This window comes from Idiotropiscis lumnitzeri, chromosome 11 (genome assembly GCF_059441095.1).
Source record: "Idiotropiscis lumnitzeri isolate Australia: NSW breed Sydney's pygmy pipehorse chromosome 11, RoL_Ilum_1.0, whole genome shotgun sequence".
NCBI lineage: Eukaryota > Metazoa > Chordata > Actinopteri > Syngnathiformes > Syngnathidae > Idiotropiscis > Idiotropiscis lumnitzeri.
The window spans coordinates 14,411,200-14,425,934 of NC_142401.1; the positions used below are offsets into that span (position 1 = coordinate 14,411,200).

The following is a 14,735-nucleotide window of genomic DNA, read 5'->3' on the forward strand; positions in this document are numbered from 1 at the left end:
TTTGCCGTATCATCGGACAAAAACAGACATTTAAATAAATTACTTCAAACTCACCATAGATGCTGATTAAAAATATTGCTACAGACGTGTTTTGCTTGCCAAGGTTTGGCTTTTTTTTTTTAATACTAACCATGATCAGCAAATTGCAAAGGTTAAAGAAACAGACTCACTGCTATTATAGTGACAGCCCTACTGATTGGAAACAACTTGGGCAACACATTGACACTAATAAAAAAATTAATTAATTAATTAATGAATTAACATCCACAAGTGTGAACTGGAAGCAGTGCTGAATATAAGTAGCAAATGTAGGTCATTTCTTCTGATAGCATTTCGGCCTTGAACGCCTAACAATCAACAATCATTTCATTTCCTCTTTCCTGGACTGGAACCAACAATCTCCAAGTAAATACAAGCAAGCCTTAGAAGCAAACAATTAGATCAACACACAGAAAACCAAAAAGCACGCACACGAAAGTAGCACAATGAAGGCTCGTAAGTACGTCCACGTTTCTGAAGCCAGCGTGCATTTGTTTTTTTTTTTTGCCTTTCAAATGTGCGCAACCACTGGGGAAATTGAATCTGCACAGGCAGAGGGAAAAGCAGCTCTGAAGCCACAAGACGAGTTGTTTCAGAGCGAGACATTTTGGTTAGGGTGGCGGGCTTTTGACGGAGCCTTCCGCCGAGATCTGATTCGCAGCTGTACTTTGATACTTCAGTCATCGCTCTTCTTGAAACAATCAACGCGCAGCGGGACTTGACGCTCGTCGTTGCCAAAAAGAAATGTGTTGTCATGTCAAAAAGCTTTTGTCGTGCTTCCTAGCGTGTGTAATTTAAATTCCTATTTACATGAATAACCTAATTTATATCTTAAATTATAAACATTGCCGGTTGTGTGGCACCTTGCGGGGAAATGTAACGCCAGCGAGGATTGCAAGATGAATTGAAGCCAGCCAAATATAAAATAAAATGCCTTAATTTAAGACTATTTATTAGCTATAACAAGGAAGTTAAAGATTTATTTAAAGATCTTGACATTGACTATTTCTATGTATGTATTCTTTGTATTGTGAAGTCTTCCACACAAATGATGAATTAAGGGCAACATTCTATATATTTACAACAATATATAGATGTTTTAGGCGTGTTTATTATATTTTTAATGTTGTTTTTTTTCATTGAAACTGTAACTTGTGCTTTGGGTTAAAAGAAAATGCACAGTCAGCGCTGTTGGAAGTCTCAGTGTTTGCTTTTTTGGGGGTTGTGAAATAAGAAAATATTGTACATAGTGAAGGGCATGTATGCTGTACATGTAACAGTCCTGGTGTGTGACAATTATGGTGCTTTAAAAAAAAACAGTAAAGATATTTGAAAGCATTTTCCTTTGCTGACTGCATCCTTACAAACAATTTGACTTCCTGTCTTGTTTCCACCTCACCTGCTTTTATTGGCACTTGTGAGAGAAACAAAGCACTCAGGTGAGCTCTTCGCACCACACAATGACCTGCACTGTAGTTAACAACAATTGAACCACTCTTAAGCTTAAGTGCTGTAATTATAAAAAAACAAAAAAAAAACAGAAGGTGAGGCGGATTAGGACTGAGGGCAAATGGTTGCATTGTTCAGGCGCTCAAACAAAAGGGACAATTACTGTAGCCCAGGATGCGGGATGACAGACGTAATGTCGAGAAACGAGTGAAGCCAGGGCCATGTGTTGCAGGCTGTCGCAAAAAAAAAAAATCCACAATTTGACCCAATGAAGCTACCGTTGCTGTGCCAGTCTTAAAAGTAACCGCAGGTCCACTTTCCTGTCAGGATCGTAAAAATGCTTGAGGTGGGTGAAGCTGGGCGTTTTAATAGGGATAACCCCAGGAGGAGACACTCAATGAGGGGTGCGCATCCAAAATAGATTGCCGACAGACAAATTTAGTGAATATATATACACATTATTTACATGTATTTTTATGTGACACAGATTCCATATGAATGAGTTAGTTACATAAGACGTAATAAATCATATTATATTATGTCGCGTAAGGTTTAGTTGGCCAGGATTGACTTGAAGTAGATTAAAGGTCTGTCCACATCTAATGTTCCCTATTTTTGTCCCATATTTAAGGTTTATACATATGGTTAACGTTTAAATTTGAGCATGCCGTTTCTCTGGGCAGCACAGTGCGTAGTGTTTAGCATGTCTGCCTCACATTGGAGAGGTTCTGGGTTGGACTCTTGACTGTCCTTGTTCTCACAATTGTTCTGACATTTGACATTGAATCTGAGAGGGGGGGTCTCAGTTTATGACAGTTACATTCTTATAGCGGCGACATAAACAGAAGTCGGAATGTTCTGTCACTAACCTATGGTAACGCAGAAGTAAAATCACGATTTGAGTAAATATTTGTATGTAAAACATTTCCAGGCCATAAATATGAAACGTATGATGGGAACGTCCTAAACCAAGGCCAGAGACCACTTGTAACGGCGTTGAGGGCTTTACGTGTGCTTTGTGTCCATGATATTGGAATTCTGTTTTTGTGTGATCGATCAGCGTATTTTGGTAGCTCGCATTAACGGGGTTTAACCAATCTGTGCATTTACGCTGCAGTTACGTTGCTAGATGATTGCCTCATATTCAATTTTCATCCACCAGTGAGAAAGGTCTGATTCAAATCTTCAGATATCCAATTCCTTGAAATTTCTTTGAACATATTTGCAAATACTTTCCAACAAACCTGTTGTATAAATGCTAAAAACATGCAGCATTGATACACACATGTAAAAAAAGTACAAATAAATAAATAAATAAATGTATTTTAAAAAAGTGATTTTTAGTATTTGGCCTACATTATACCAATACGTTCAAATAAAATTATTATTATAGTAATATAATTAAATAAAATTAAAAAAAAATAAAAAAAACTTTAATTGGGCATATGCAAGTCAATACCCGGCGGCATAATGGGAAAAATGCTTTTTTTTCATGTACATTAAAATGTTTTTACAAATATGTTGAAATGTACTTGCAAAAACGTTCAATCGTGGAAGCAAAAAAAAATAAAAATAAAATAAAATTTTTAAAAAAAGGACTTGGAACTGTTTTTTGAACAATGTAGTGTAGATACAACTTTTACGAGCTTAGTCGTTAACAGGTAAGATGCCAACTTGATAAAATCAATCCCCCGCTGCTTGTACTAATGTATTTTTTATTCTATAGGAAGTATTGCAATTTTCCTTCTCCAGTGAACCCCCCAGAAGCTACCGACTCACCCGATGTAACATTTACACTTAGCAGACTGCATGGTTCCAATTTGGGGCTTCTAATGAGCTGTAGTTGAGGTCAATTTATATAAAACGTCCCGGGGCCAACTCTGTCATCAGGGAGTGCCGTGTTTATGGTGGTCTGAAGTGGGTGCATGGTCGAGTCCGCAGAATAAAAAATAAAAGGCAAGCAGGGGGGTGGGGGGGATTGAGGATGGCTTTGGCTTGGGTGTGTCAGGCCAATGAGGTAGGAAGAGTGGGGGTTTTGACAAGATGGTCAGCACCGCGGGTATTTTCTGACATTTTTAAAACACACACGCTTCCCCTCGACAGTGGCGGCGGCGGTGGCGGCTTGAGCTTTATTTTTACTTGTTTTATTTAAAACGGCCAGGAAACATTAAGTGTAAACCATAAGGAGGAAAATAATCACGCCGGGACACACAAAGGCAAAACCACAAGGTGGACACGCTTTCCATATGTTTGAGCCACAAGTGCACTTCCGCTCCATTTCATTTAAAAATAAAACAGAATTGTTAAGAAACGTTATGTCATTAGTTCCCAGAAACACCTGTTAAATGAATTAACATTTCTTTTCAAAACACTCGTCGCAACACTGATTAGTTGAACCTTGACACTTAATGACTTAAGAAGTTAACCACAAAATGGTGCTACCTTGGAAATAATGCTGGTCAATAAAAGTTGAAGTTTTACTTTGGAGGTAGTTTGATTTCATTCTAAACAATGATATCTATCTTAGTAATAGTAACATTACCACAGGACATGTTTTCTGCATAGCTATTTATTTATCTAATATTTACTTTTTCATGGTGAATGCAACACTTATGGGTTAAGTCCCCATTTTAGAATTGGTGTTTTTTGTTCTGCTGGCATGACTGTATGAAATTGTGCAGCCAAAACAAGCACGCTAGTCCAAGACGGATTGAATGAACAATAAAGTATCTTGCATGCCAGTAATATTACATCATATTTTGTATGGGCATGAAAATCAATTTGATGATTTATTGATTGATTGTTACAAATTCTTTTGATTACGTGAAAATGATATAACGCATCTTGAAAACAATTGAGGCAAAATATGTGTGTGTGTGTTGGGAGGGGTTTGGGGGACACTCCTTTTTTTTTTTTTAAAGTGAGAGATCACACGTCCAATGGGGGTGGTGTATGTGTATTGTATTGTATTGTAAGTGTGTGCTTACTGACCTTATTAAGTGGATCTCCACTGACAATCTTGAGTCTCCTTGTACAAACCAAATGCCGATTGTAGTCCCAAGACTGACCTGTTTGACCTGCACGGGGCAGGTAGGCAGTGGAAGAAGACATTGAAAAAGTTATGCAAACTGTAATATTCACTGTAAGAAATAAATCCCGACTGTTTGTTGTGAAAGATAAAAAAACTAAATAAAAAAACAGCAATAGCACCCAATATATTATACTTTTTATTTCTTCACTTTGCTTTTTAAATGTCTTGTCAGACCAAATTGTTCTCAAGCATATCAGCTTTTCATAATAATAATAATAATAATAATAATAATAATAATAATAATAATAATAATAATAATAATAATAATAATATGTAATATTCTAATTGATTTAGTAATACTTGTGAATTAAAGGGTCAGGTTCTTTTTTTCCCCTGAACGCTATGAATGGCAACACATGGTAAAATCTGTCTTGTGCAGGCTTTCATGAGTTGAAAAATAAAAATATCTAAACAACTTGTTGAGATGGAAAAAAACAAAAGACATTTTGGAAATCAGCATCAAAAATATATGTAGGGACATATCAAGCCTTCTCTGACCAGTATGATCAGTCCTTCCCTGAATTGGATTGCAAGGGGAAATTCGCAAACGTGGCCGGATTGTTAGTATGTATTCACTTTATCACGCATTAGACTTTGCTTTTTTTTTTTTTCGTTGTTTGCTTGTTTTTTTAAACATACAATAGCATGAACATGTTTATTTGTTTGGGCGTTTATCCAAAGAATGAACTCTGAAATGGGTAAATGTCAGCTTTTCTCATACGACAAATTGAGAATGAATGTCCTTTTTCTTCCAGTTATCTGGACTTAGCTGAATCGCCGAATCGCACAATGGTGTGTGTGCTCTCATAGCCACAGGCCCGGGGGGCACAACCGCTCCCCACCGGTGGTGCAATAGGCGGGGGGTTTAGAGGTGAGCAGTGGGACAAAAGCACAGGTGTCTGCAGGTGTGAGCCCAACTCTGCAGCAAAGCGGTGGAATGCCGCCATGCCCGGAGGCTTCACGGTGAGGCCGTAAGTAACAACAAGTAAGGGAAAAAGTAAAGTGACCCCAGGCCCAACAAGCAACAGGGCTTTAAGAGGAAAACCTAAGCGATAAGAGTGGTAGAAAGGGGATAGAGGAGCCTTTGTTTGTCATTATCTTATCAGGTGTTGACGGCATAGAGGTTGACAAGAGAGGAAATAAACACCTTGTCATGATAATTGTATAATGACTTCATTGTCTCCCTTTTTGGTGGACAGTGGTGCCTTGACTTACGAGTGACTTGAATTATGAGTTGAGTGCAAGCCATCATTCAGATTAATTCAGACTTTTTTGCTTTGACTTGCGAGCGGAAACTTGAGATACAAGCACTATGTGCTGGCAATGAACTTAACTCACTTCGCAATCAGAAGAAGTTTGGAAAAATTCAAATCAAAAACAGCTTGAACAAGTTCCACTCGGCATTCAGGACCTCTTATTTGATAGCAGCTAGCCTTCCATCCATTGAATTTATGAGTTTTTGCAGATTCTCTGCTTGAATTTATTTGCAGGATATCAGCATAGTCTGCCAAAGGTGCTGTTTGGATGTGAACTGCCACTCAGGTTTTTGCTCCAAAGTAGTGAACAAGGTTGAGGTCAACAGGAGGAGGATCGGGGCCCACACCAGGATTTTCTTCCCTTATGCAATTGCAGCCAATGTGGCATTCCTTGCAGAGCGAGCTTGTTCACTGATAAGTGCCTTGCAACTCTGCATGGTCAAGATGGATGGACTAGTTGGTGGATGGCCGGCCACCATGTCCCAACAAGGCTGCAACGTCATAGGGAAGTAGTGGTGATGGATTCAAGACTTGCAAAGCTGCTATCAAATAAGAGGTGCTATGTTCAAATGTAACTTGACCGTTTGATTTCTGCAAATGCAACCTCCTAATGCTGCAAATTCAACAAATTAGTATTTTCAGATCTTTACTACCCATAAAATGTCTCGAAGCACTGCTGTGCAGAATAATTTGCAACTGTGGAATTTAACAAAAATTACACTTTTATTTTGAAAAATAATACTATTGTCATTGGGAGGTTATTCGCTAACAGTTGAGGAGTTGAAAATTATGGCGAGTGCCAGTTGCATGGATTATTTATAAAACTCTTGGAAAAACATAATTTGCATGATAGTTTGGAACGTGATACAATCATTGCCACTCCCAGTTTAAATTTACATTTACAGACAATATAAGAGTACTCACAGGCATATATTTTTTTATCCATACATCTGGGGGTGCAGGAGCCTATCCCAGATGTCTTCAGGCAGCGGGCAGGATACACCCTGAACTGGTTGTGCATTCTTTATCCTGTGTGAAAAATGATTACTGAGTCACTTGGGCAATGTTCGCACTGCAGGTCAATTCCATTTTTTCCCCAACGAGACATGTATATGATTTTTTTTCATGTCAATATGAACAAAACAATTCTGATTTCTCCAATCTGAACCACGCCTGTTTCAAATGTGGACATAAATTGGATATGTATCTGATGCGAGTGCAATATGGACACACAGGTCGTGCTCATCTGACATAAACATCATCAAAAGGTGGCAAATGTCACAAGCGTTCCAACAAAAATAGATACGTGAAAAGCACTAGTGGGTAAAGGAGCAGGTAACAGAAGATGCTTTACAACTGATATACTGCATATAAGTAAAAGTTTGGTTTCAATAGCACAAAATCCATTAAATTGTCACGGCAAGAACTATATGGGGGGGAATATTTGTGTGCGTGGTGTTCTGTGTAGAGATTACTGCAGAAGACCACACAATCTGACCAAAACTGTTAAATGCCTTATTTTATATCTTTATGTGTGGGGTCTGTTACAGATGAAAAAGAAAATAGATTAAAAAAATCCTTATGTGTGGACCAGGCCTTACTCTGCGATTCCCATGCCTGCTTCTAATGATTCAGTATTATATGACGAGGTCACAAAATACCAACAACAAATCAATCTTTTTTTTATCTACATATAAAGTACTATACTGTACATAAGGTTTTATGTGGGTGTACACCATCAATCATTAAAGTGCTGCTCATATATTCAACACTAATCATACACATGCAACCGCTTTTTTCTTTTTTTTTTACACTAAAGCCGCCTTTAAAGTTTAAAAGGAAGCAACTCCCTCGCTGCCCAGTGCACCAAACACGACACTAAACGAGGCCATTTTGTTTATAAGAGGCTGTGGGAGGCTTGTGGGTGACTCTGCACCCCTTTAAACGATAATGCGCTCCCCATTTAATGGCCTCCGGATGACAAATTACTTCCAGGGAGTAAAAATGAAGTTAAGGAAATTGCAACATGTGACACTACATGACACATACAGTATCTCCATTTTGAACATTCGTAATTTAATTACAGGCACCAGAAACATTTTTGCTAATGAGGCGTGATCCATTCATGAGTATTTCCATGAGGTTAACCATCTAATAATACAATTGTGATGACAAATATTCATTTAGAATGCTATTTGATGTCCTATAATTGGGCACTATGGGCTTTATTTCGACCATAACGAGATATGTTGTGAATCACAGGATTTGACTTGAATTAAAGTCATAGGAAGAAAATACAGTTAAACTCACTCTCTAAATGTATATTAGGGGTGGAACAGTTGACTAAATCCACGGCTCGGTTTGTATCTCGGTTTTGTGATCACAGTTTTGAACTTGGTATACACATGGACTTTAATTAGGTAAAAAGTGAAAGAATGAACACATGAAGGATGTTCTATTTTCACTATTAATCATACATGTATCTTTGTTTGCGTAGCCACGCCAGTCACAAATAGTAATATTAAATGTTCTTCCACTGGATGGGAAAAGGCAGAATTCAGTTGTGTACTCTCCAGAGGTACGAGTAAGTCGCATATGTGCAAGTCACGGTGGAGACTCAAGTTGTAGCCATCAAGCAAGTTCGAATGATTGTAAGTAACATTTGGAAAAACATCAATCAAGCAGTCTCATCATTAAAAAAGCAAGTCAAGGCATTATTTTGTGCAAGCAAGTCCAACTTGAAGTTACAAAATCTTTGACAGGAATAAAATACTGTATATTGGAGTGATCATCAAATGTTCTTTCATTGATTAAGACAGAAAAGTAGCACTACATCTTGAAAAAAATCAATGAAACAAACAACAACTTAAGCGCAATCCATGCATCCATATAATATTTAGAAAAATTAACGTTACTTTTTATTTGCATGGAAACGTCACAATGTGAGGCGCTACCACATCGCAGTGTGTAAGTAACCGTGTAACTACATACACAATTCATTTCCTTAAATGTCTTGCATTAGTTAACCATTTCTTCATGTCCATTCATACTGCTTATTTATTTTAGGTACCCCCCCCTCTTCTCTTCCCTCCCTTTAAGGCACCCTCATGGTTGGAAAAACACTTAGGAAGGTTTTTGGACTGTTCTGACTTAATATCCTTACGGCACTGCTATAAAATGTTCTTTCCTTCACAAAAAAAGAAAAACTTGTACTATCTCGACTGGATTCTGAGTGACGTGCAGCCTAAAACGGCTCTTGTTTTCTTACTTATGCTCAAGCCACAAAATACTTCCGTGGAACATTTCAAGAGAGAGGATTTAAGAGGAGGAGGAGGAGGAATGATGGCTGAAGAAATATAAAGTTAAAAAAAGAAGAAGGAGAGAAACGTGTGACACTGCATACAGAATAAAAATTTTGTTTAAATGCCAAGTTTTTCTATTACAGAGTAATTACAGCAAGATAAATCAGTTAGAATCTGGGCATGGTTAGTGTGAATTACCTTTACAATTAAATTGGGAAAAGCAACAAGGCTGACGTAATTATGAGCGATACTTTGGGGTTAATCGGCGGCACTTTGACTCGTGGCAAGCGTGTGTTGACTCCCATTTAGCATGTGTTTGAATCTAATTCTGAACACAGCCACTTCCTAAGAGGGTGTGCGCACTTGTGCAAACACAATAATTCAATTGTTTATTTTCCCTTTTCATCTTAATAATATTTCTTGATCTTTCCACTTGAGTTGTACATGTTTGAGGTCACATTAGAAAAAGTTCTCAAATAATTTATCTTGGTCTCAGTTTGGATATCACAAAAACCTAGCCTTTTAAACATGGGTGTGTAGACTTTTTATATCCACTGTATGCGCATAATCGTTTACCAAAACATTTCCACAGTATTCTATTATCTTTCTTACTTTCGACAGGGGTTGCTACAAATATAGAATCTGGCAGAGAGCATCCATACTCTTGGGCTCAATGTTTTCTATACATGGTCCCTGACAAATAAACAAATAAACGAAGTAAAAAAAAGACAACAGAGCGGTGGTTTGGAGCAATTAGAAGGAGAGAAAAAAAAGCGAGAGTGAGAGAGTCAAATTCTGGAACGGGAGCAGCGCGGTTGGAAGCGGGAGCGCGGAGTCGGGCTTGGCACGGTTTTGGTGGAGAGGAGTGTGGTGGTTCTGAAGTCCTCCAGCGCGAGGAGGCGCCAGTGTGTCCGGCGGGGGCCCGGACCATGAGCAGCCTCAACCCCCCTGAGCCACGGCCGCAACCTCCCCCCCAGCCATCCCCCTTCCACCACTACCAGGCGCTGCCACCAGCGCCCCCCCCCAACCCCCGGAGCCACTGGCAGCCTGCGCTTCACTGTTTATTTAATATTCGCAAGAAATTGAAATATCTTTTGTGGCTTAAACACACACATACACACAATTACATGCCACTAACCGGCCCATTCACACACACACACACGCACACACGCACTGACACACTTAGCCGCATTGCAAATATAAAAAAATAAGTTTGGGTAACAACGTTCTCTTGATCCGTGGCCAAGAATAGAATTGGAGAAAATCATTTTGAAATGGAGGAGGGAGGAGTGACATGTCTGACACTGCGTGTTGCCTCAGCAAGCTCTACGTCTCGTCCAAGAGAATATTCCCTGGCACGCAACCTGCTGAAACCGAGGTTTTCCGGCTTTTTTTCCCCCTGCGTCACAGTTCTGTATGAAATAGACAGGCATGGAATCTGGAGTCCATTTGATACCAGTATTACACCTTCATTGATCCAGTGAAAAAGAACCGAGCGCAGTCTCGCATAGCAAAAATCTGCGATTATGCGATGCACACTTGAGTACAATGACAATAAAGGGATTATATATCGATGCCACAAAGTGGCAGCAAAGGACTACTTTGGTCAAAGGAACATAGAGATAGTGTACTTAGCACAGTGCATGCTGTCAATACCCAGTCACTCTGAATGTGCTGTCATCACACAAGGGGGGAAACGTCATGCCCCGGAGGTTGGCAGCGCAGCAAAAGGAAACAAATGTTCAATTCGGACATGACGCTTTTCAACAAAATCTCAGCGCATTTAATATTAGAGATGGTGATGGAGTAATTTCAGAGTGAAAACAGCAAGAGATTTTGGAGTCCCAGGCACTGGGACCAAGAAGACAATTGTCACTTTACTGTGAGGATTTTACTCACAGCAGAAATTTAATCTACTGATTGCGGGATACAGTATTGCTGAGCGAAAGCGCACATTTTGTCACAATACAGCACCTTTGTGTAAATAGCAAAGGCAGATTATTAACCCTGCAGCTCTGAAGTTGTTTACAAGATAACATGTTGTCAAAACTAAAATATAAAATACAATTTAAAAATAAATTATTATAAAATGTAAAAATGAAAACCCTTAATACATATTGTCTAATGTGATTGAAGGTTATACAACATACTTCTCATGATGTGAATATAAAAGTTGATACAACTTTGTTGTCATTAGAGTGAAACGTTTATTAACAGACACAAAGAGGCTGTGAACTGCAATTCATTTATAACGTGATTATGTTGAGTAATGGAGTATTGATAATAATAATGACTACTTCAACACTGATGAAAATATTAAAACAATTAAAATGTGTTAGACACCTTGAACGACAATGCAGGGTACAACTCAGTTTTAAAAGCAACGGCTATATACAAAGGGGTAACAAGGAACCGCATATTGATTGACTTTTAAAAGAAGGAAAAACATTAGCTAGCCAGACGTAAAAACAAAAACAATAATAAAAACATCATTACTACTACTATATCATTTGTATAATATGAATTGAACATTGCTTTTTATTAGAATATACAGTATGTTGGTTTATCTACTCAATGCAGGGTGGGTCAAACTCATTTTTATCACAGGCAACATCGGAGTTATGGCTTACCTCGGAGTGCCGTTATGACTTGAAGCCATATCAATGTATCACCTTAGATTATCATACGCACAACATATATATTAATAATAATAATAATAATAATAATATTCCCTTTATTAGTCCCACAATGGGGAAATTCGAGATTCGAACCCAAGCCTCCTGGAGAGACTGGGTCCTAAACGCGGCGCCTTAGACCACTCGGCCATTGATAACTAGTTTTGAAATCAGAAGCCAGTAAATAGTTTGTCCATCTATTTTTCAATTTATTTTAAAAGGGGGGGGGGGTTAACAAAAAACAAAAATAAATTTTGCAATATCTCATATATCAAGGTAGGAAAGTAGCAAATTAACATGAACTCAACAGACATGATGTGCCTTCACGGGACACATAAAATTACGTCACGGGCCGGATCTGGACCCCGGGCCTCGAGTTTGATGTGAATACAAGGTGTTAAATGAAGAAAAGTGCATGTCAGTCTTGGTCTAATTGCTCGTAGGCGCGTGTGCGCACATCCCCGTTGCGACTGTGGCCATTAACAAAGCAATTCCTTCAAACGCAAATCCCTTAAACAGCCTTGTGTTTTTTTTTTGTTTTTTTTGGGGGGGGGGGCGCTCAACCCCCTACGCACAGCTCCCGCCTCCTTGCCCCTCAAACAGCCACCAACCACCGCTGCTGCCAAAAATAATACGGGAGCGCCACTCGAACCCAGAGCTTCACCGCAAGCGCAGCGAGGCCGCAAGAGGGATCAAAACACACACAAAAAAGGAAACGCATCATATTGAGGAAGGGGTGGTGGGGTGGTGGTGGGAGGTTTGTGCTGGGGGCTATATCTGCTGATGATTTTGGCAACAAAAGGAAGCAGACGTACTTGTGCAGCAAACCGAGGCGAGCTGGAGGAAAAGCGTGTTTGTGGACACGCGCGGGCATTCTGGATGAGGCATAACGTAACAGCGAGACGAGCATTTATTCCTGATCTCATTCGGTCGATGATCTAACCGCCGACCCGATAAAAACACACAGGCGGGCCAGCAAATTAAGCCTTAGTGAAACATGAGCGTACAAGGTGAATGATTAGCAAAAAGGATAAATAACGAGCAGTTTGACTCCCGTAAAGGGCTGCCGGTTTTCACGGCTGGTTCGCTTTTGGTGTTGCGCTTGGCAGAGCGTGTGTGGCGCACCGACGCCGACGGATAAAGCCGTCAGAAAGCCCAGCGCCGTTTCCACGGTGTCGCGGGATTAATTTCGTTTAACCGCAGGAGTAACGACGGAAAAGCGGAAAATTTTCAGCTGAGATATTTCATGGAAATGCTGCTACAACAGTTGGGTCGGGGCCGGCAAACTTGTGGGAATTTTTGTGGGGGACCTCGGCACTGACAAACTCGTCCAAAGTACCAACATTGAAAGGGGAAAATAATACAGCACTTCAATATTTGTGTATATAATCAATAAATCAGATCTTACTTGCTCAAATTGCCAGAAACTAGATTTTCAACAAGAAACAAATGGCTCCAAATCCACAATTTCGTGTATAAGCCGTTCCCGCTGACACACAGAAACAGGTGATTATCTCTTCTTCTCTCAGCCAATTGCTGTAGAGAAGCTTGGCTAGCTCCGCCCATATTACTGACGTTGGTAATCTAGTGGACACGTGCGACCAAAAAATTAGTGTGTAAATTGACAGGAAGCAACGGAGGTGAAGCAAGACTAGAAAATTATATTCTTATTCTCATTTGTACTGCCTATTTTTTAGAATCACATTTTTGGGGTCTTTGGTAGTACAAAGCATGTCCCCGCTGATATGCACTGCTTACACTAACAAGATGGTTACAAACGGAGAGGTTCTATTCTACAAAAGCAGTCAGTGTTGCCAACTTCAGGATTTGGTAGCGACATTGACTTTTTCGACAGCTCAAGCATCTTAAAAAAATCAATTACAACTAAATTAAGAAAGAGACAGAAAACATAGCCAGAATCATCCATACAATGTTTTCAGTTTGATTACAAAGAAGTCCATTGGAAGAAGAAAGGGCCATAACAGAGTTGAAAGCATGCAACAATCAACAAAAGGATTAACATTTGAAACATTCATTTAGGATGCTATTTAGAGCCATGCTTTAATAAAAGGGAAGTTGATGCCGCTTGGGAGAAAACTAGCTGTTGATTAAAAAAAAAATGTGTTTGGTATCGGGAGAAATAAAGCGAATCTAAAAAAATAAATAATCATAAACTGGGAAAAACGAGTCAAATTTCAGTCCAGTTGCATTGAATTATCGTATATCATATATTTGTGCTGAAACTCTGCATCATGCTTCTGTAGCTTTCAATAACATAAATTTAGGGGAAGAAACATCTGCTTTGTTTTCTGTTAATCACTTGGGCCTTCTATACTTGTGTATTATAATGCTGGTCGTCATGGTGCTACCTGGCGAGCTAAATATTGTTGAGCTGGAACTCACTAAATCGTGTAAAAAAAAAAAAACGTTTGAGAGCAATTGAAGAGTCTTCAGTGAACTTAACATGCACGTTTTGGAGCGTAGGAGGGAGGCTAGAGTAAGTTGAGAAAACACGTGGAGAACATAGAAACTTTACAGCAAGGCTTTAGACGAAATTTAACCTCATCTCAGAACTCTGAGGTAGACATGCTTGCTTCTCAGCATTCCTCCGCGCTTGCTATTACAGTTGTATGATGACTAACGGTCTCCCTCTGCTGGATCAACGGGAACCACGGTCACAAGGTTTGGTAATTTTGTCACGTTCGCATAGTTCTCTGTGGTCACATCAAAACATTTGCTGTATTTACCATGGAAGAAAATTGACGTATAAGCTGTTTTATATTTTTGAAATGAGTACCAGACAAAGCTAAACAAGGAGGTTACGTAGCAATACATTGAGTATTCTTTGCAAATTAAATTAAAGCTGCTGACTGTTCCACCATCTTACTGCAAAACAATAAATAACAGCATACACTATTATGAA

General features: G+C 39.2%; 1 protein-coding gene across 2 annotated transcripts in view; it reads right to left on the minus strand.

Annotated features, from left to right (window-relative positions):
* igsf8 (immunoglobulin superfamily, member 8) overlaps nucleotides 1-6,869 on the minus strand; it is a 49,625-nt gene extending 42,756 nt beyond the window's left edge. For both annotated transcript variants that reach the window (XM_088309650.1, XM_088309648.1), the window contains exons 1-2: nucleotides 6,760-6,869; nucleotides 4,480-4,565 (exon numbers count right to left, since the gene is read on the minus strand). The gene's annotated coding sequence lies outside the window, so the exon portion shown is untranslated. The remainder of the gene's footprint in view (nucleotides 1-4,479; nucleotides 4,566-6,759) is intronic.
* Between the last annotated feature and the right edge of the window lie 7,866 nt (nucleotides 6,870-14,735).